Here is a 20078-nt window from a genome sequence, read left to right as displayed (position 1 = left end):
GTTGGGGATCTATATCCCATATGTGGCAACTTAAGAGTTTGCATGCTGCAACTAAAGATACTGCATGCCGAAACTAAGTCTGAGCAGAGCCAAATGAATAAATAAATGAAAATAAATACTAAAAAGCAATAAAATAAAATGGTGATGGAAGGCTAATTGATTGTGATTAGGTGGGGTGTCTCATTGGCACTTGAATTAAAATAGGAAGATGCACATGTCAAGTTATGTAGCCAGAGGGACTGTTAATTAAAAAATGGAATGATCTGAGTAAGTTCAAGAAAAGTAGAGAGTCTAGGGAAGCTGGATATCCATGGTTGAGAGGAGCTGGGATAGAATAAGGATAGTTTAGCACCTCAGCATTGCTCCCATCCTCAGCCTACATCCCCAGGGAGACCTGAATGCTGCTGGCTAAAGCATGGCAAGCATTTTTCAAACTGAGTTCGTTTGTGAGGGCTGGGTGATGGTTAATTTCATATGTCAACTTGATTAGGCTAAGGGATGCCCAGATAACTAGTCAAACAATTATTTCTGAGTGTGTCTGTAAAAGTATCTGAGGACAAGATTAGTGTTTCAATCAGTAGACTGGGTAAGGAAACTCTGTCCTCATCAAGGCAGGTGGGTATTGTCCAATCCCTGGAGGGAGCGAATACAGCAAAATGTGGAAGAAGAGTGAATTCACTGTGTCTGATCAGAAACATTCATTTTCACCCGTCCTCAGAAATCTCTGCTCCTGGCACCCAGGTTTTCAGACTTAGACATGAACTTATACCATCAGTCCCTCCACTAATTCCTCCGTTCTCAGACCTTCAGACTTGGGCTGAATTACACCTTTGGCTTTCCTGGTTCTGCAGCTTGCAGACGGCAGATTGTGGAACTTCTCAGCTTCCAGAACACATGAGCCAATTCCTGTAATAGATCTCTTCTAGCTATCTATCTTCTGTCTGTCTACATATCTATCTATCTATCATCTATTTATTTTCAGTCTATCTTCTGTCTGTCTATCTTCTATCTGTCTATTTATCTAACTATCTATCTCCTAATGGCAGCAGATAGGTTGTCATTACAAAGTAAGATAGGTTGAATAAGTTAGGCTGCCATTACAAAGTACCACAGACTGGAGGTGCATAAACAACAGAAGTTAATTTTCTCATAATTATGGAGGCCGCGAGTCCAAGATCGGGCTATTGGCAGGTTTGGTCTCTTCCGAGGCCTCTCTCCTCGGCTTGAAGCGCCGCCTGCTCCCTTTGTCCTCACACAGTCATCTCACTGTCTGTGTTCTCTGTGTCCTGGTCGCCTCTTCTGATAATGACACCAGTCACGTTGGATGATGGAGCACCAGTAACATCTCATTTCACCTTAACTACCCAATTAAAGGCTCTCTCTGTGAATACAGTCACATTCTGAGGTCCTAGATATTCGGACTTCAACAAAAGAATGTGGGGCACCACGCATGATTCAACCCACAACACACACCTTAAACAAAAGGTGCACATGGATAACAGGAGGACTGTTTTATATTTCAGTGAGTAACATCTAGGAACGGAGAAGGCAATGGCACCCCACTCCAGTACTCTTGCCTGGAAAATCCCATGGACGGAGAAGCCTGGTAGGTTGCAGTCCGTGAGGTCCCTAAGAGTCGGACACGACTGAGCGACTTCACTTTCACTTTTCACTTTCATGCATTGGAGAAGGAAATGGTAACCCACTCCAGTGTTCTTGCCTGGAGAATCCCAGGGAAAGAGGAGCCTGGTGGGCTGCCGTCTATGGGGTCGCACAGAGTCGGACACGACTGAAGCGACTTAGCAGCAGAAGCAGCAGCAACATCTAGGAAAGGGTGGGTCTTCAGGGCGTAAGAGGCTATGAGGCAAAGTGGGGATTTTAAGAGAAATGATAAACCATTAGAAGTTAGTCATGGTAAAAAAAAAAAAATTTTTTTAAAGATCATTCTGGTTTCTTTTAAAGAATGAATTTTCTGACTATATAAAGAAATATGGGTGAATTGCATTAGGATCATACCAGAGAAGATGGTATGACATTCTCAGATTCGGAGTCTATTTTGAGGTTGAACCAGCAGAACTAGCTAATGGATTAGATACAGAAATCAGTAGGAATAAAAAAAAGGTATCAAGGACCCAAGTGGCTTGAACTACTGTGTGGAGTTGATGGGTGGATTTCAGCACAAGCTATTTCTAAGTATAGAAAGATCATTCAAATTTAGGTCATTAACTTTGAAAATGTCAATATTAATTCAAATGATGGTAAAATAAAGTGGCAAATTAGTGTTTCTAAAGTAAATCACACTTTAAAAAATATCATTCCTTTCTCATAGCATTGCTAACAATGCATTTAAATTTTTGAAAGCTATTTTAAAAGATCCAGAGAGAGATGACCATATTAACTCCCATCAAATGCCACATTGTTGTGTCACACAAGCTTTGCCTATTATTTTAGCTATTGTATAATCATCTAAAATGCCAAAGGATGCTCAAACTACTGCACAGTTGCACTCATCTCACACACTAGTAAAGTAATGCTCAAAATGCTCCAAGGCAGGCTTCAGCAATATGTGAACCGTGAACTTCCAGACATTCAAGCTGGTTTTAGAAAAGGCAGAGGAACCAGAGATCAAATTGCCAAATCCACTGGATCATGGAAAAAGCAAGAGAGTTCCAGAAAAACATCTATTTCTGCTTTATTGACTATGCCAAAGCCTTTGACTGTGTGGATCACAGTAAACTGTGGAAAATTCTGAAAGAGATGGGAATACCAGACCACTTGACCTGCCTCTTGAGGAATCTGTATGCAGGTCAGGAAGCAACAGTTAGAACTGGACATGGAACAACAGACTGGTTCCAAATAGGAAAAGGAGTACATCAGGGCTGTATACTGTCACCCTGCTTATTTAACTTCTATGCAGAGTACCTCATGAGAAACGCTGAGCTGGAAGAAGCATAAGCTGGAATCAAGATTGCCAGGAGAAATATCATCACCTCAGATATGCAGATGATACCCCCCTTATGGCAGAAAGTAAAGAAGAACTAAAGAGCCTCTTGATGAAAGTGAAAGAGGAGAGTGAAAAAGTTGACTTAAAGGTCAACATTCAGAAAACTAAGATCATGGCATTCGGTCCCATCACTTCATGGCAAATAGATAGGGAAACAGTAGCTGACTTTATTCTTTTGGGCTCCAAAATCACTGCAGATGGTGATTGCAGCCATGAAATTAAAAGACGCTTACTCCTTGGAAGGAAAGTTATGATCAACCTAGACAGCATATTAAAAAGCAGAGATGTTACTTAGCCAACAAAGGTCCGTCTAGTCAAGGCTATGGTTTTCCCAGTAGTCATGTATGGATGTGAGAGTTGGATTATAAAGAAAGCTGAGAGCCGAAGAATTTCTGCTTTTGAACTGTGGTGTTGGAGAAGACTCTTGAAGGTCCCTTGGACTGCAAGGAGATCCAACCAGTCCCTCCTAGAGCAGATCAGCCCTGGGTGTTCATTGGAAGGACTGATGTTGAAGCTGAAACTCCAGTACTTTGGCCACCTGATGCGAAGAGCTGATTCATTTGAAAAGATCCTGATGCTGGGAAAGATTGAGGGCAGGAGGAGAAGGGGATGACAGAGGATGAGATGGCTGGATGGCATCATCAATTTGATGGACATGAGTTTGGGTAAACTCTTGGAGTTGGTGATGGAAAGGGAGTCCTGGTGTGCTGCAGTCCATGGGGTCGTAAAGAGTTGGACATGACTGAGCAACTGAACTGAACTGAATCATCTAGTCTCTTGGAAACCATTATTCCAAATGGTATAATCCTAATCACTTAAGAAACACAATAATGAAGTAATTGAATAAGGATGTGTAATTGCAAAAGAATTATTTTTTACCTGCTGCTGCTGCTGCTGCTAAGTCACTTCAGTCGTGTCCGACTCTGTGCGACCCCATAGACGGCAGCCCACCAGGCTCCCCTGTCCCTGGGATTCTCCAGGCAAGAACACTGGAGTGGGTTGCCATTTCCTTCTCCAATGCATGAAAGTGAAAAGTGAAAGTGAAGTCGCTCAGTCGTGTCCGACCCTCAGTGACCCCATGGACTGCAGGCTTCCAGGCTCCTCCATCCATGGGATTTTCCAGGCAGGAGCGCTGGAGTGAGTGCCATTGCCTTCTCTGATTCTTCACCTACTACACACCCACCAGTCAGTGATTGTGTTACTTTGTTTCTTCAAAAAGCCTTATCTGGTTTTAGACTCTCTAGACAACTCTCAAACTTGAGAATCTGTGAGTGTTCATCTGCTTCTGCTGTTTAGTCCCTAAGTCACGTCTGATTCTTTTTGAACCCTATGGATTGTAGCCCTCCAGGCTCTTCTGTCCATGGGATTTCCCAGGTAAGAATACTGAAGAGGGTTGCCATTTCCTTCTTCTGTGTCCAAATGCTAACCTGCACCAGGTCACCTTTTCCTCACTTGCCCTTAGCTTGGTGATGGGATCAGCCTCTGAAGGCAGCACTATGGCTTCTAAACTCCACGTCCACAGCAGGGGTCCCCCTGTGTTCAACTCCCCCGGTCCTGGACCCAGTGTGAACTGGAACTTCTGGGCAACAGGGCCAGGTTGAAACACATAACGTGAGTCAGACTGGAGGTCGAGGCTTATTTTCCTCTGACTACAAGCTTGCTGCTCCCCTGGAAACTGCTGTAGGGAGCACTCCTCTCTCCCTCACCTAATCATTGCTCCCTCCCCACCCCCTAACCCAGGTCCCTGTGGAGACCTGAATGCTCCTGGCTGAAGCTGGGAAAGCATTTTTCACACCTTTAAATAAAATGTGTACATTGAGGGTGGAAGGGTTATTTTCCATTACAATATGAAGCATTCTGGCCTCTTTCCCAGAATTTATAATAGCCCTTGGAAGAGGCCTTCTCCCCTGAAGTATGGTCCTATAAACCAGCTAGAAATGAACTGGGCAGTCTGAACCCGACTTGCTGGGGAGGAGAAGCCATGCCTATGGAAATCTTGGAACATTGGCCTTGCTACTGCCTCCGTACCATCGTCATGAAAGTCTGTGCTCCTCTGCAGAGTCCACCCATACCTTTACCCTCATCCTCAGAGCCCCATGGGATCAATATGTTACCTGGGGGTTAACTCTAGGATATTGGGGATCTCAAGGACAGCTGAACACAACGATGAGAAAGGTCTCCATCAATTGACCCAATTCTTCTAATTATCACTGATAGCCGTAAAAAATTTAATTCTCCTACAGACTAACTAAAGTAAAAAAAAAAAAAAATCCCAGTGGATTAACACACTATAAATATTTATTTCTTGCTCACCCCATGGTAAGACTGATTGTGTGTTGGGCATCCTTTCACAGTGTGGCTTAGGAACCCAGGATCCTGCCATCAATCAGGGCTTTGCAATCTTCTACCAGATCCTCTCGTTCTGCCTGGAGACAATTAGTTCTGTCTGAAGGACCTGGTAGAGGACTTTAGGAGCCAGTCATGGAAGTGGGGCAGCTTACTAGATCAGCTCCACTGGCCAGCACTCGGTGACGTGGCCCGTCCAACTATGGGGCAAAATTTACCACACTGCCTGCCCAAAAGGAGAAGAAACACATAGATATTGGTGGGCACATCCTCTGCTATTTCTCACTAAGAATAAAAGTGTTAGTTTGGGTTGTCATCAGTCCTCACATATCAGTGGGAATGAAAGTTCTGAGAGAATGCTGAGATATGGAGAGAGGAGACCTTGGGGTCTGTGGTCACTGTTGGAAGACTCCTTGCCTTATTCTTCCTGTTCACTGTCATAAGCGTTTCTTTATGAAAGGTTATAGAATGTATTCCCCTGCATTAGAATTATATGATATTTACCTATCTATCCCTCCCAACCCTCAGCTTGAAGGTAGAGACAGTTTCCTACTAAACTTTTTGAATCTCAAGCTCCTATCACAGGACCTGAGTTGTAACAAAAGCGATATTAATGTTCTATGCTGAATAATACATTATCACAAACTTAGTGACTTAAAACAATGCACATTTATTATTTTGCCACTTCTGTAGATCAATTTAAGATATGATTTAATTGGATTCTCTGCACTGGGGTCTCACCTGACTTCAATTAATATATACATCAGGCTGCAGTCTCATATGCAGGGTTAACTTGAGAAGAATCAGCTTCAAAAATTCACTCATGTTGGTGCAAGAAATCATCTCCTGCGATTGTAGAACTGATCCTGGCTTCTTGCTGCCTGTCAGCCAGGGACGACTCTCAGCTCATAGAGGCGATGTGGAGCTCCTGGTCGTGTGACTTTCTCCAGGAGACCCTCTTACGACATGGCAGCTTACCTCTTTAAAGCCAGTAAGGGAGAACGTTTCCAGAGTCAGTCTTCTAGCAAGACAGAGTCTTGTGCAATGTAGGTTACTCATGTGAATGACATCCCATCACTTTTACTGTATATGTTAGTTAGAGGCAAGTCCCATCTGCATTCAGGAGAAGGACATTACACAGGAGTGTAAAAACCAGGAGGGAGGAGTCGCGGGAACCTTCTCAACGACTGCTTTCCTTACAAACTGATTTTTAATTTTATGAGCAGAAGGAGACATGAGGAGGAAAGAATTACAGAGAGAGAGATGGGCTGCTAAGCAACATATATTTTGCTCTGAATCTAACTCTTATCACTTATAAAACGACAACAATGACACTCGCCTCCTAGGTGACTATTAGGCAATTTAAAATAGAAAACATAGATAAAACACCTTATAAAATGCTAGCAGAAGGAGGCGACCAACCAGCTTTCCTTTTCTCTAACTTACTGATGGCCTTGACATGTGATTTCCTCATACTGGGGCTTGGTGCCGCCTCTATAAATGAGCAGTTTAGCTTCAGGAGACTTTCCGGGGGTCACTGCCAACTTGAAAACTCACGTCACTGGACAAAGATGATCTGACCCAACAGTGACTTGTACACATTCTCCTCATAAAATAAGAACTTGTAAAAATAAACTGAAGGCAAAAGATAAGGGACTTCCCTCCTCTCACTTAATCATGGAATTAAGGGCAGAGGATGTATTTCTTCTTGATCATCCAGTTGAAGGCATTTTGGAAGTTGACTTTGAAAAGTTTAGCCATTTAACATTTTGGATGAAATAATCAGAGATTAGATCATCTCGTTCATTTCATGTATTACTGTTGTTCTAACTAGTTGCAGCCTTCAGGAAGAGAACGTGAACTTTTTTTTTTTTTTCCCCTTGGGTAGCTATTAATAAAACACAAATTGGTTTAAAAACAACTTTAGCTCCACTGAAAATTAAATAAATTTCTGACTTTTTAAACATCTAGAAATAGGGGCTGACTTGTGTGTTTAATTTGCTTAAATGGGAATCAGCTACCATGCATATTTCTTTAGGGAGCAGATACGGGGAGAGAACAAATCAGGATCAAGTCACTGCTTGAACCGATAACCACTCTGGCTGAGGATGCTTTGTATTTGCTGGGCTTTTGTCTATGAATTTCTCTTTCTGTAACTCTTGTCTGGGCTCCTCTTTCTCACACTCAGAGATTCCTGCTCTTCTGCCAGCTCTCCCCCTCACCATCTATCTCTTGCACACCCAGATAATCAAGAGGAATGGCATTAGCATCACCAGTCAGCCTGAGATTGTTTCGCTTTTCCCCTTTCTCAAAATGAGGTGTCTCAACAGGCTCCCCTGGGAGTCTGTTGTCTCTAACGAGGTCACTATGTATATTTCTGGGGGCTCTCTGTGGTGTTCTGACTCCAATCAGAATGTCTAAGCCTCTTTGGTTGAAAATATACCTGAAAATAGGTTACACATGTGAATGACATCCCATCACTTTTACTATATACAGTTAGTTGAATTCTGAATGCTCACTCCCCGTGGGGACTAGCTTGGATAACCTCCACGTCTGCTGGGGTGGGAGACAGAGGAGTCAGTGAGCTCCCCCAACACTTTGTGCCCTGGGTAACTCACTCATCCCCCACTCCTAGTCCCATCCCGGCTGGATACAGATTGGTCCAGAAGGTCCACACTGAGAGCTCAACTGAGCTGGGTATAAAGACTGTATGAGTTTCCCAGGGTTGTTATAATAAATTACCATGAACTTGGTGGCTTAAAACAAAAGAAACTTTGCCTTCCAGTTCTAGAGGCCAGAAGTTCAAAACCAAGGTGTCAGCAGGCCGTGCTCCCTTCAGAGAATCTATGCAAGAATCCTTCCTCACTTCCTCCTGCTTCTAGGTGGCTTCTGATGGCTCTGGGTAATCTGTGGTTTGTGGCAATGTGAGTCCAAGCTCTGCATCTGTCTCCACGTGAACTTTTTTGTTTATGTCTTTTCCTCTTCTTCTAAGGACACTTGTCTTTGGATGAAGGCCTCATCCATGTAATCCAGGATGATCTCCTCTTGAGATCCTGAATTTAATCACATTTGGAAGACTCTTTTTACAAAAAAGCTCATATTGACAGGCTACAGGTGGGTATATATACTGGGGAGTCACCATTCCATTCTCCACAGAGTGGAATCAAGAGGTTGAAACCCAGACATCTAGACCATGAGATGCTCCATGTAGAATCACTGGTTCAACAGGCCTGCTGGTGCTTCCTCGTCCCTGGCTCCAAGTCTTATGAGAATGCAGACTGCACTGATGAAACCCACATGGGTCTGTCCTACAGCTCCCCCGAACAATAGCAAAGCAAACAAAAACTATTTTTTCCTCTCTCTATCAAAGAACTTATAATCAATTGGGAAAAATGAAGATAGTTAAACAGAATATTTGGCTTAGGGAAGGGAATCTTATAAAGTTACCCAGCACTGATTTTCAGAATTGAGTAGCTGATGGAGTTCAAACAATTCAATCCAGGGTTTACAGAGATCCATCCCATCAACTCCTTGGTATAATGTTTATTTTAAAAAATATTACTTTAAGAAAAAAATTAGAAGATTTAATTGGAGGAAAAAATTACATAGAAGTACATTTGGTGTGGCAAAAAAAAAAAAAAAAATCCAGCACTAATGAATAGTTGATGAAGTAATGCAAAATTTTCAAGTAGCACTGTAAAATCAATCTCAACAACTCATCCTTAAATACATATTCAAACTCTACCCATTCTTAGAGGTCCAGTTCAGACTCATTTCTTCTAGGAAACTCTTCTCAACCACTTGAACCCAGAAGTCACACAATTCTCATTCTCCCAAAAATATGTTGGTATTTCCCAGCCAGTTCCTTCCCGTCCTCTCCTATCTCAGGATGTGGCACGACTGCCTGATTCTCCATGGGGTTCTGCAGCTGCAGTGCCTAATGTATCCAGGCTCTGTCCAGGTCACTAGTAGCATTCATTCCAGAACAGCATGAATGTCTAGTCCTGAAGCATCATGATATCCTCCGAATTCGTCTCCCTTCTTCTACCCTTTCCCTTCTACCATTCATTCTCTGCAGAGCAGGCATGTGATGTCTTGAAACATAAACTATGTTACTCTTGATCTCTCCAATGGCTTTCTGTTACCCTCAAATAAAATTACCTCAAATACCCCCTGTCTACAATGCAGGAGGCCTGGTTTCAATCTCTGGGTTGGGAAGAGCTCCTGGAGAAGGAAATGGCAACCCACTCCAGTATTCTTGCCTGGAAAATCCCATGGACAGAGGAGCCTGATGAGCTACAGTTCATGGGGTCGCAAAGAGTCGGACACGACTGAGTGACTTCACTTTCAATTTCAGTGCATGTTTGTTCAGTCGATTCCGACTCTTTACTACCCCATGGACTATAGCCCACCAAGCTCCTCTGTCCATGGAATGTTCCAGGCAAGAATACAGGAGTGGGTTGCCATTTCCTTCTCCAGGGGATCTTTCTGACCCAAGGATCAACCCAAGTCTCTTGTGTCTCCTAAATCGGCAGGCATATTCTTTACCAATGTGCCACCTGGGAAGCGCGCCTTCACTTGCCCTCAATCAGATCTGTCTGCTTTAGTTTCTCCATTGCCGTTGAAGAACTAAAATCATCTTCAATTTGTTACTACTTGTATGGTCTATCTCCTCCCACTAGAACATAAATTTCACAAGAACCGGGACCTTATCTGTGTTTCCCTCATTGAATCTCCATGTCTAGATCAGTCTTAAGCATGCATTAGATGCTCAACAAATATATGCTCAATGACTGAATAATGAATGCAAGGCTGTCTATTATTCTGAATGCTTAAATATAATAACTGTGCCCTTTAATAGTGTAAACTCTATGAGAGAAGGCACCCATGTTCTTCATACACACCCTAACACAATTGTTAACAAACATAAATACGTGTTTAGCTGCTTTGTCAAGGGGAAGAAGGAACGGTGTTTTAGGTTTTCTGCTGAATGCCCTTTGGGTCTCTCATGTTTCAGAAGCTCTATCCCTGGTCTACTGTCCTTTGCTGTTTATTCACGGAGATAAGGCAGTTTTGTGTGAAGAGGGTCTGTTTATCCTTCAATGAACTCAGACTGGGGCCCTGTCTAAGACACGTAGTATAAGCAGGTCTCCCTCTCCCTCTGATTTCCTGGCTCCACTTCTAGGCCTCTTACATGTCACAGAGAAATCCATCCAGTAGCTAACTCTCAAGCTCTTACCTAAAGAAATAAGGAGCAAGCCAACCAAAAAATGTGCTAGCCATGACTATTATTTGGAAGAGCATGATGTGCTTAAGTGAAAGATACCCTAGCAGAATGCTTCAACCCTGACTTTCTAGAAACACTTGCCGATTTCCTTTAATGGCCATCATCGTTGCGTTTGCATGGTACTTTTAGAAGTACTGTCTGCTTATGGCCAAAGGACATCTTCTCTGTATCTCTTTTTGCCGTCAGTGCATCCCTGAAACTAACAAGATTTGTGATCGACGTACCTCAGGGGACTGTGTTGGGGTAGCCTGGGTCAGACAGACTCCACTCTCTGTGTGAAATAATCCTATCTGTGTGTGCTTGGGTTTTAAAGTTGACCCTCATTAATCATAGCTCCAGTTCCTTTAGACACTCCAGAGCTGATCCATCCATTTTTTTTCCCCCTGAGCAACCATCCATATAGACCCCCAAATAAGTTATTTATTCCTGAAATGACTTGATCTGGCATCACCCAGCCTTCTATAACCTCCTGTGTATGAAAGAGAGAAATGAATGACTTGGGCTACATCAAAGTGTTGTTTTACTTTCCATATAGTCATTAACTTTAAATGTTCCCAAACTAATAGTCCAAGACATTGTAAAGAGGTAATAAGTTCAAAGGAACAGAAAACATAAAGCAGAACTCCGGAGTCATTTGAAAGTATTTTCTCTAAATGTGTGCAAGCTTTCAAGGCTGCTAGGCAAAAAGAACCTGGATCGGCATTTTGGCTGGTGCTGAAAAGAAGTTTCCCCAAGCGGAGTGTGTAAGCGAGTTGCCAGGCCAACCTCTTTGAGAGCAGAAGCATGTCTTTAGAGGATCTGCTATTTCAGAGAAGGCTGCACTGAGTTGGCTCATTCTTCCTTCAATTAAAGGCCAATTTGTCTCTTTCTTTAAATCTCTCTTTCCTTGTTTGGATCCATGTGCTCCGGGTCACTTAGTTGGTCTACTGCTCGACAAAATAGGGTGTCTCTGTAAGAGAAAATTACCAAGGGATTAAGTTATATAAACTGAAGATCCAAGTTCCCGTTGTAAAACCTCTACTCATTGAGTTAAATAGAGTGTGGGGTAGAAGGTCAGAGCCCTATATGTTTCTCTGAAACATCAGAGCTAAAAAGTTGCCTTTTTTTTCCCCCCAGCAGAAACATCCTTGGAGAAAGTCACCATAGTCATGGAGTTTTCCATGAGCAGACTTGCCTAGCAAGCTGTTTGTGGAGACGAAGTGCTTCTGCTATTCCTCACACCTTCAGATTCTCACAGCTTCCATCATACTGGACCACCATGGATTTTGCATTCTATCCTCATATCCTGGGCAGAGACTTACAATCTAAAAAGGACGTAGATTACTTTTATTTTGAAAAAAAACTGTGAAATACAAGACACTTTTAATTGTTCTCCCTTCCTTTCCAGATTTTCTTCTTTTCTTTCATGATGTGCAGACTGATTTTTGTATACTCAAAATCATAAGAAGCCACATATGTCTTATGCTACTTATTTTTTCACTTAACGTTTATGCCTTGGGCATAAAATCCTGCTATGCAATTTTAAAAAGAATTATTTTAATGGCTACTGAAAATTTCATTGAATGCATACCCTAGGACTCACTTAAACTTCTATTATTGGATATTGAAATTGTTTTCAAACATTTCGATATTAATGCTCTCAGTAATAAACATTTTGAGCATGAATAGTTTTCCTCTTTTATGGGAAGTATGCCATTTAGATGGGATATTTATAATGGGATTATAGAGTTGCAGCATGTAGCATTTTTATGGCTCCTGATAGAGGTGGGTAAGATTCTTTATAGAACACTTTGTTCAGTTACAGTTTTTATCTGGCATTGTTCAGGCACCATTTCTTCACACCCTCACCCACATTGGACCTGGTAGAGAGGAAATTATTAGGCATCCCAGAGATACCAACTGTACTAGACACTAACCAAAACCAAAAATTATGGCAAGCTGAAGTTAGTAAAAAACTATGCACAGATCCAACCTAATATAAATCCTGCTTTCATTAGGTTTCTATCATTTTCTTTCTTAACAATACATTTTGAAATTTGGGGAAAATAAAGGGTACTCATGTTTCTGCCACCTGGATCATCATCATTATTATTTATTTATTTTAGTTTTATTACTAATAATCATTCATATTTTAGAGTATTATTATGCAATTACTGTTTTATACACATATTTTAAAAAGTAGAATCAAACAGAATATGTTGAGTTTCAGTATTCTACTTTTCACTAAATAATATATGAATAATACACTTATAATAAATAATTTTATCACAATATTAATTGCAGGGATTACTTAAATTTATCACATGAATATAACAAATCTCCTAAGGTTTGCCATGTAAGTTTTTCAAACTTTTATCTGTTGCAATTAATGCTTCCATGATAGCCATCATTCTAGTGGAATATATCCTAGGACAAAACTGTGATAATAGCCTAAAGATAATTTTTAATATAGAATTTCTGGACTAAAGTGTACTCATTCATACTCTAAGGCCTGCGGCAAACATTTACAAATTGCCTTTCAGAAGTGCTGTCTGGCAAAAGCCTAGGCGATGATTTATTTTCTAGACCTTCACAATACAGCACAGCATCATTTTAAAAACAATCATTTTAAACTTGATGGACAAACATGATATTGCTTGACTTTCATTTGGATTTTTTATCATTTGTGAATTTATCCATCTGCTTTCTGATATTTACTTTAACGTGTATTTTGTGTGTATTCGTGTCCTTCATCTGTTTTTCTATTGCTAACTTTTCTCCTGTTTAAACTCAGTCTTCAGTTGTTAGGAGCACTGGGGTGTTCCACATAACGTGGGCACCTCATACCTTGCGGCTTTATTCTGCCAAGCTGCTCCTCTGGTTTACGCATTGAATTAATCCTGGGTTTGTGAATGAGGAGTTAGAACATTTGAACTTATCCTGAGGAGTGTCACCAGAGTACCCATGCAAGGGGCTATCAGGACACGAGACATGAAAATAAACTTATGTGAGATCAGAAACGGCGTTCAACGCCAGGGATTTAAGATTTCGTTTTCCGTCCGCAATATGGAGTCACTGAAAAGTTTTTAGTGGGAGAAAGACAAGATTTAAAAAAAGTTTCAGAGAGTATCCAGCAGGTGGCGCCATTGTAACACGTCTTCTGCCTGAGGGCTTCTCCAGCAGCTTGAGTTGTGCAGGTAAAACCCACGTGAGAAAAGATACCTTTTCCAAAACATTCAGACTAGATGGTCTAGATGACTCTAGTGGACTAGGCTGGGATGGCTTTTCCTTAAAACTCTTACAGAGAAGCTCTGCCCCTCCTTTTTTAACACAATATTCATGCTTGCTTTCAGAGCCTGTTTTTTTGTTCATGTATATTTCATTCCTCCGGAGTTTTCGTTCTTGCTTTTGTGTGCATCAGGTTATTTCTTCAAATATCAAATGTTGTTTCTGACAAATTATTATCGGCCTTTTTAATGAAGACTAGAGTAGTAACTTTCAACTCTTGAAAAAAGTGGTGAAAGTATCAGTGCAGGAGGGGAGAACTATACTCTGAACAAGTCACTAAATTAGGGTCCATGACTTCATTCTCACCAGATAAATAGCAATATGTCCAAATGACTAGACATTCATTTTCTTCCATGAAATTCTTCATACCCATTAAATGGTGTGTGCATGCATGCTAAGTCACTTCAGTCCTATGGGACCCTATGGACTGTGTAGCCTGCCAGGCTCCTCTGTCCATGGGATTCTCTAGGCAAGAATACTGGAGTGGATTGCCATGCCCTCTTCCAGGGGATCTTCCTGACCCAGAGATTGAACCCACATCTCTTCCATCCCTGCATTGACAGGAAGTTTGTTTACAAGTAGAGCCACCTGAGAAACTCCCCATTAAAAGGTAAGGACAGAATACTGAGTATTTGATATTTTGAGATAAATGAGAACATTCAAGAATTCCTCTAGCATTCTAAGAGCTATTTTAAGATTTGTATCATCTTTTGTCCTTTTGATTCAATTTGTTTGAAACATCTCCACTTACATTAAAAGAAAAAAAAAAAAAAAGGATTCAGTACAAACTATTAGAGGCCAAATGTTTTTCCCTGAAACCTCAGTGGATCCCCTCTGAATGACAGCAAGGCACATGTTTGTAGTTGGGAATCTGGCAGCAAGGAGCGTAAATGCTGATGGTCAAGATGTTCTGGTTCAGAAGTTAGAAAATAAATAATTCCTGAGAGGAAGGATTCTCCGGCTCCGGGCAGCTGATACGGCAATAAAATAAATAGGCAGTAAAATACACTTCCTGTTTTGAGCGCTCACATTTCATCTTGGCCAAGCACATCTCTTAAATTCAATCTCATGCTTCCATAAATAAACCTGGCACCTTTTTAAACACTTTTCCATCTGCTGCAGAATGAGGAGCGCATTATTGAATACACCTCGGGGAGTCCCAGAAATGGGAAAAGACTACTTGTGAAGAACACACCATTGCCGTTGGCCTCGGCCCAGAGAAGCCATCAGGAGATTGTTTGAGTTCAAACCATTGTAACAAGACCCTGATGGTGTTTCCCCACTGCCTTCGCTTCTATGTGAGGTTGTCATGGTTGGGGCTTTGCACCAGGAGGAGCGAGGAAGGGTCTTAGGTCGAGTCAGGATTAGACATGTTTGCAGGACTCGTTTCTGTAACACCTGTGGTAGTTCTCCTCCAGCTCCTGACACCTTTTCCAACATGTTAATCCGGTTTCCTAGGATGAATAGAAAAGCCTATTGTCCACCTACACTAGAACCCAGAGGAAGAGGTCTGATTCCAGACAACAGAAAGTACAGGGGTCTCCTTGAGTGTGCAGTAGTCAACTCTCAGCTCATCTGCTTGGTGGTGGAAAGCATGGGGCACTATCACAGAGAAATAACGGAAATCAGAGATTTGCTGTTAACTGTGTGATCTTCAAAAGGTACGGAGCTCACTGTACCCTCAGAGTGCTGCAAAATGAAGTGAAGGAAAACCCATGTTGTTATTTAGTCACTGAGTTGAGTCCAACTCTTTTGTGACTGCATTGGACTATAAGCCTGCCAGGTTCCTCTGTCCATGGGGATTTCCCAGGCAAGAATACTGGAGTGGGTTGCCATTTCCTTCTCTAGGGAATCTTCCTGAGCCAGGGATCGAACCTGTGCCTCCTGCATCTACCTGAATTGGCACATGGGTTCTTTACCACCAAGCCACCAGGGAAGCCAAAAAGTCCCAGCTCACCATCTTGTTCGCCATCGGATCGTCCACACTGCTTACAAGCGTCCTGAGGCACAGGGCCATCTACCAACTGGCACAGGGTCTGAACCAAACAAGCCATATATAGATATTAGGTATCTGTATTATTCAATTTTCCCAGGTCATCTTTTTTAAAATCATTATTCTGGTAAACTTTATTTCAATAATAATTATGTTTTATAATAAATCTGTCAAATAATTTTCAAAAAATTTTTTGGATGGCTCAGTGGTGGAGACTCTGCCTGCCAAAGCAGGAGACATAGCATCAATCCTTGGTCCCAGAAGATCCCACATGCTGCAGAGTAACTACAGAGTAGCCCCCATGCATTTATCAGGTCATCTTGTTTGTGAACCAAGGGCTGGGGACAATGTGACTCAGATGACTCAGATGAGGGAGTTATCATTCAATACCTACATTTCCCATTTGAGACCATTATTAAATACAGGATACTTTCCTAAATGTTTTCTTCTCTTTTTAAACATCATCTAATTTGACCCTTATAAATTTCAAAACAGTTTTTAGTATTTCCATCTTACAGATGAACAGCTCAGAAACACTGCGCAATGTTATCAAACCTTAAATACAATTGACGTCACCCAAGGAAGACAAAAATCTCTGATACCTTCATCAGTAGCAAGGTGCATCAAAATTTCAGAGATTTTAAAGTATAGGAAAAAATGGGCCTTTAAAGCCAATGAAAAATAGTAAGAAACTTGCCCGACCTCACACGCTTAGTGGCAGAAGCAGAAATTTAATGCAGGGGCCACCAGTGGACCCCAAGTCTTTCTCTAAATCAATGCCCAGGAGCTCTGGTCAGCCACTCGCCATGCCCAGTGCCAGCCTCTTGACTCTTAGTACTCCATCTCAGCTCAAGGTTCTTGTCTTGGTTTCTGTTCTTCTCTAAAGAAGTTGCCCCAACTTCCTCATTGCTCCTGATAAAATGGCACAGAGAGAATTAGACCGTGGGCTACAGGTTCAAAGCAAGATGTCTTGGTAAAGAAAGTGAGAGCTTGATTACTACAGTGAACATTACCCAAACAGAGCAAATGGTACCCTTGCATTTCCGCTAGCTCGGAGAGATTTTCCTAAAATGGAAAGGTGAGTAGGAGAGGATGCTTTCTCCTCGAGGAACCATGACCAGATTAGATCTAACTTCCTGTTCTGCCACCTACCAGCACTGTGACCATGGGAATTCAGGTCTCCTGGTTGAGTCTCTGCTTCCCCATCTATCATTGAAGGAGTTGAGTTATTGAATCCTTCTGAGCCCTGACACTCTGATTCTCAGACATTTCTCATCTTGCTGGGTTGGGCACCACCATTACTTATTGCCTTTAGTCTCCCCTCAAAAACCAAAGTGCTCTGTTAATCAACAACATTTTTAAACCTTTCACAGCATCATGGGAATCTTGAACCAGCCCAGGACCTTTTTATTGAGCCATGTGACCTCAGATTTGTTTCAGGAAACCCGGACACTGTGCTTTATCTAGATGACCATAGAATGATGTTCCATCCATGCTTCTTACTGCCTTGATACGCATTCTGATCTAGGAGCCCGAGAGCAAGAACCACAGATTGACTTCTCTCCACAGATCTGCAGGCAGTTCAGCGCCAAAGGAAAATCTGCCTGCCAATGCAAAAGACATGGGTTTGATCCCTGGGTCAGGAAGATCTCCTGGAGAAGAAAATGGCAAACCCACTCCAGTATTCTTGCCTGGAAAACCCCATGGACAGAGGAGCCTGGTCAGCTACAGTCCATGGGGTCACAAAAGAATCAGACACAACTTAGCGACTGAACACCACCACTACCAACATAGCTCTGGGGTAACAAGGCATCTTTGTACAAATCTAGACCCTGTGCCTGATGTTCACTTCCCCTCTGGGTTCTCACCATGCCTTTGGGCACAATTCTACTTTAGTATGTATGCTCATTTATTTGCATCTCAGTTCCCCAGATAAGCTGTCAGCTGCTTAAAAGTCCAGCAAACACTTGAGGTATCTGTGTCCAGAGAATCTAACACAGTGGATATAGGGTTGGGCATCTCCATGCAGGAATGCAGTGAGGACCTGAACGTGAGATTTCATTTGTGGGCAAGGATCAGGGAAAGGGGCTTTCTCAGGAGAGGTATCATGGGCCACCACTTGGGCTAGCAGGAAGGGGGCCTCAGAAGCATCTCCCAGGCTGCTGTCTGCCTTTCTCCTACCTGCTGCCAAAGCCTCTGGATGTGTGTGTGTGTGTGTGTGTGTGTGTGTGTGTTGATTTAACTGTAAGATTTACTTGGCACCATGGCCTCCAGTATCCTCCGAGTCCAAGTCATGTCCTCCTCTACAATTCGTGATCCTACGTGGTGTTTATGTTGCTGCTCAGCATTTGTCATTTATTTTACTAAGTATTGACATCAAGCTTCCTAGGAAGGAATTATCACTCTCTTTGAGAAGTTGCAGCAATGGTTCCTTTTTTATAGCCCTTGGATCCCCCTTTATCTCCCTTCAATTTGCTTCTGGAATGGTGCTCCAATGAGGCCATCTCCATCTTTGATCCCCGAGCTTGTCTTTGTTTGATTTTTCCCTTAGATTTTCTCCAAGGGTAAGGAATCACTGTATTGTTATTTATCACACTTTTCTTTAGATCTTTTTGATTAACTTGGTTATTTCAATATTTGAGTCATCTTGGCAATTTCACCGTTTATCTGTGTTGAAGCCTGATTTATTATTAGGCTTCATCAGGCACATTTCCCCCTTGCTCCCCATCTCAGGAGATGAGTCCAAACCCATCTGCAAAGCCTGTTCTAAGAAGGCCAAATCGTTCCTAGTTATTTGCTCCCCTTCAGGGCTGTAGAGATAAAGCTCTGGCATTTTGCCAGTCACATCAAGGATAGCTGGTCAACCTATTTTTACCTTCCTAGGATGTTCACACTGCCAGGTGTGAGATATGTGGAGGATGGAAAAAGTGAGCCTTCTGGAGAGCATTCAGATTCTTCAAGACCCAGAATTAGAGCAAGTTTTGGGGGGTATCAAGGGCACATCTCAGGCCATTGGATACATGATGCCAGCATCTGCCCTGTTTTCTGAGCAAACCCCGTCCACAGCCTGTAACAAACAGAGAGCATGAGGCCTTTTGATCCAAGAGTTGCATCAAATCATTTTGACCCTTTGAGGAAGATATGTAACCTGGGCCAAGTGGAGCCAGATGACTTTTTTTTTATTACCGGAGCATAAAGCAATATTAAATGATTTCATGACTTGTAGCCAGAACATCTGTTACTAAACATTAGAAATCTGATTTATTCAATTCTAACAAATTGGCACTCAGCCCTCTCTAAAGTGATGCCTTGCCTTTGGGGTGAGAGGGTGTTGTTGGCCAGTTTTCTTTTTGAACATACCATCCTTTCCACGTGTCCCATGGCTGTTCCTCTCCTCTCTGAGACATTATGTCCCTGTCGGGAACGAGGACTTCCCTGGGCCAGAGGGTCAGTAGGGGTGTGTGACAGGCTGTGCTGTCTCAAGGGCAGCCTAGCAGACCCTAAACCTTAGCTCCCCAGAGGGCAGCTGAGCTGTCACAGGTGAGGGGTGAGACATAAAGAAGAAAAGGTTCCTATGCGGAACTCTGAGGGCTGTAAACCAAGCCACAGGGTTGGAAAGAAGACAGACTCTTGTATTCATGGCCAATTCCTCCAAACTGGCCCAATTTTTCCTTCTGCTTCTCTTCTGTGGCCTTTATGAGGCTTGCTATTCCATTCCATATGCAACCATCCCTAGGCTTTGGGGAAATTCCCCTTCTCAAAACTTTCATTCATCATAGACCACCACCTTTCTGGCATCAGGGACCAGTTTCGTGGAAGACAATTTTTACATGAAATGGGGTGGAGGGGATGGTTTTGGGATGATTCAAGTGCATTACATATATTGTGTACTTTATTTCATTTTTACTACATCAGCTCTACCTCAGATCATCAGACATTAGATCCCTGAGGTTGGGGACCCTTGTCGTAGATGATGAAGCATTTCTCTGAGAAATGTGGGCTTCTGACTCTTAGGACATCAACATTTTGCACAGATCAAAGTAATAAATGGAAATCACAGTCTTCTACTGGTGGGATTTCAGACTTAAGTTACCAAGAGTGTGTGCTAGTGGGCATTGGGGCAGGCAAAAGAGATAAAAGGAGAAAACCTTTCCCAATATAGAGGCTTCCCAAAATAATCC

Source organism: Bubalus bubalis, chromosome 12 (assembly GCF_019923935.1).
Source record: "Bubalus bubalis isolate 160015118507 breed Murrah chromosome 12, NDDB_SH_1, whole genome shotgun sequence".
In the NCBI taxonomy this organism is placed as follows: Eukaryota; Metazoa; Chordata; class Mammalia; order Artiodactyla; family Bovidae; genus Bubalus; species Bubalus bubalis.
This window is presented reverse-complemented; position numbering follows the sequence as displayed.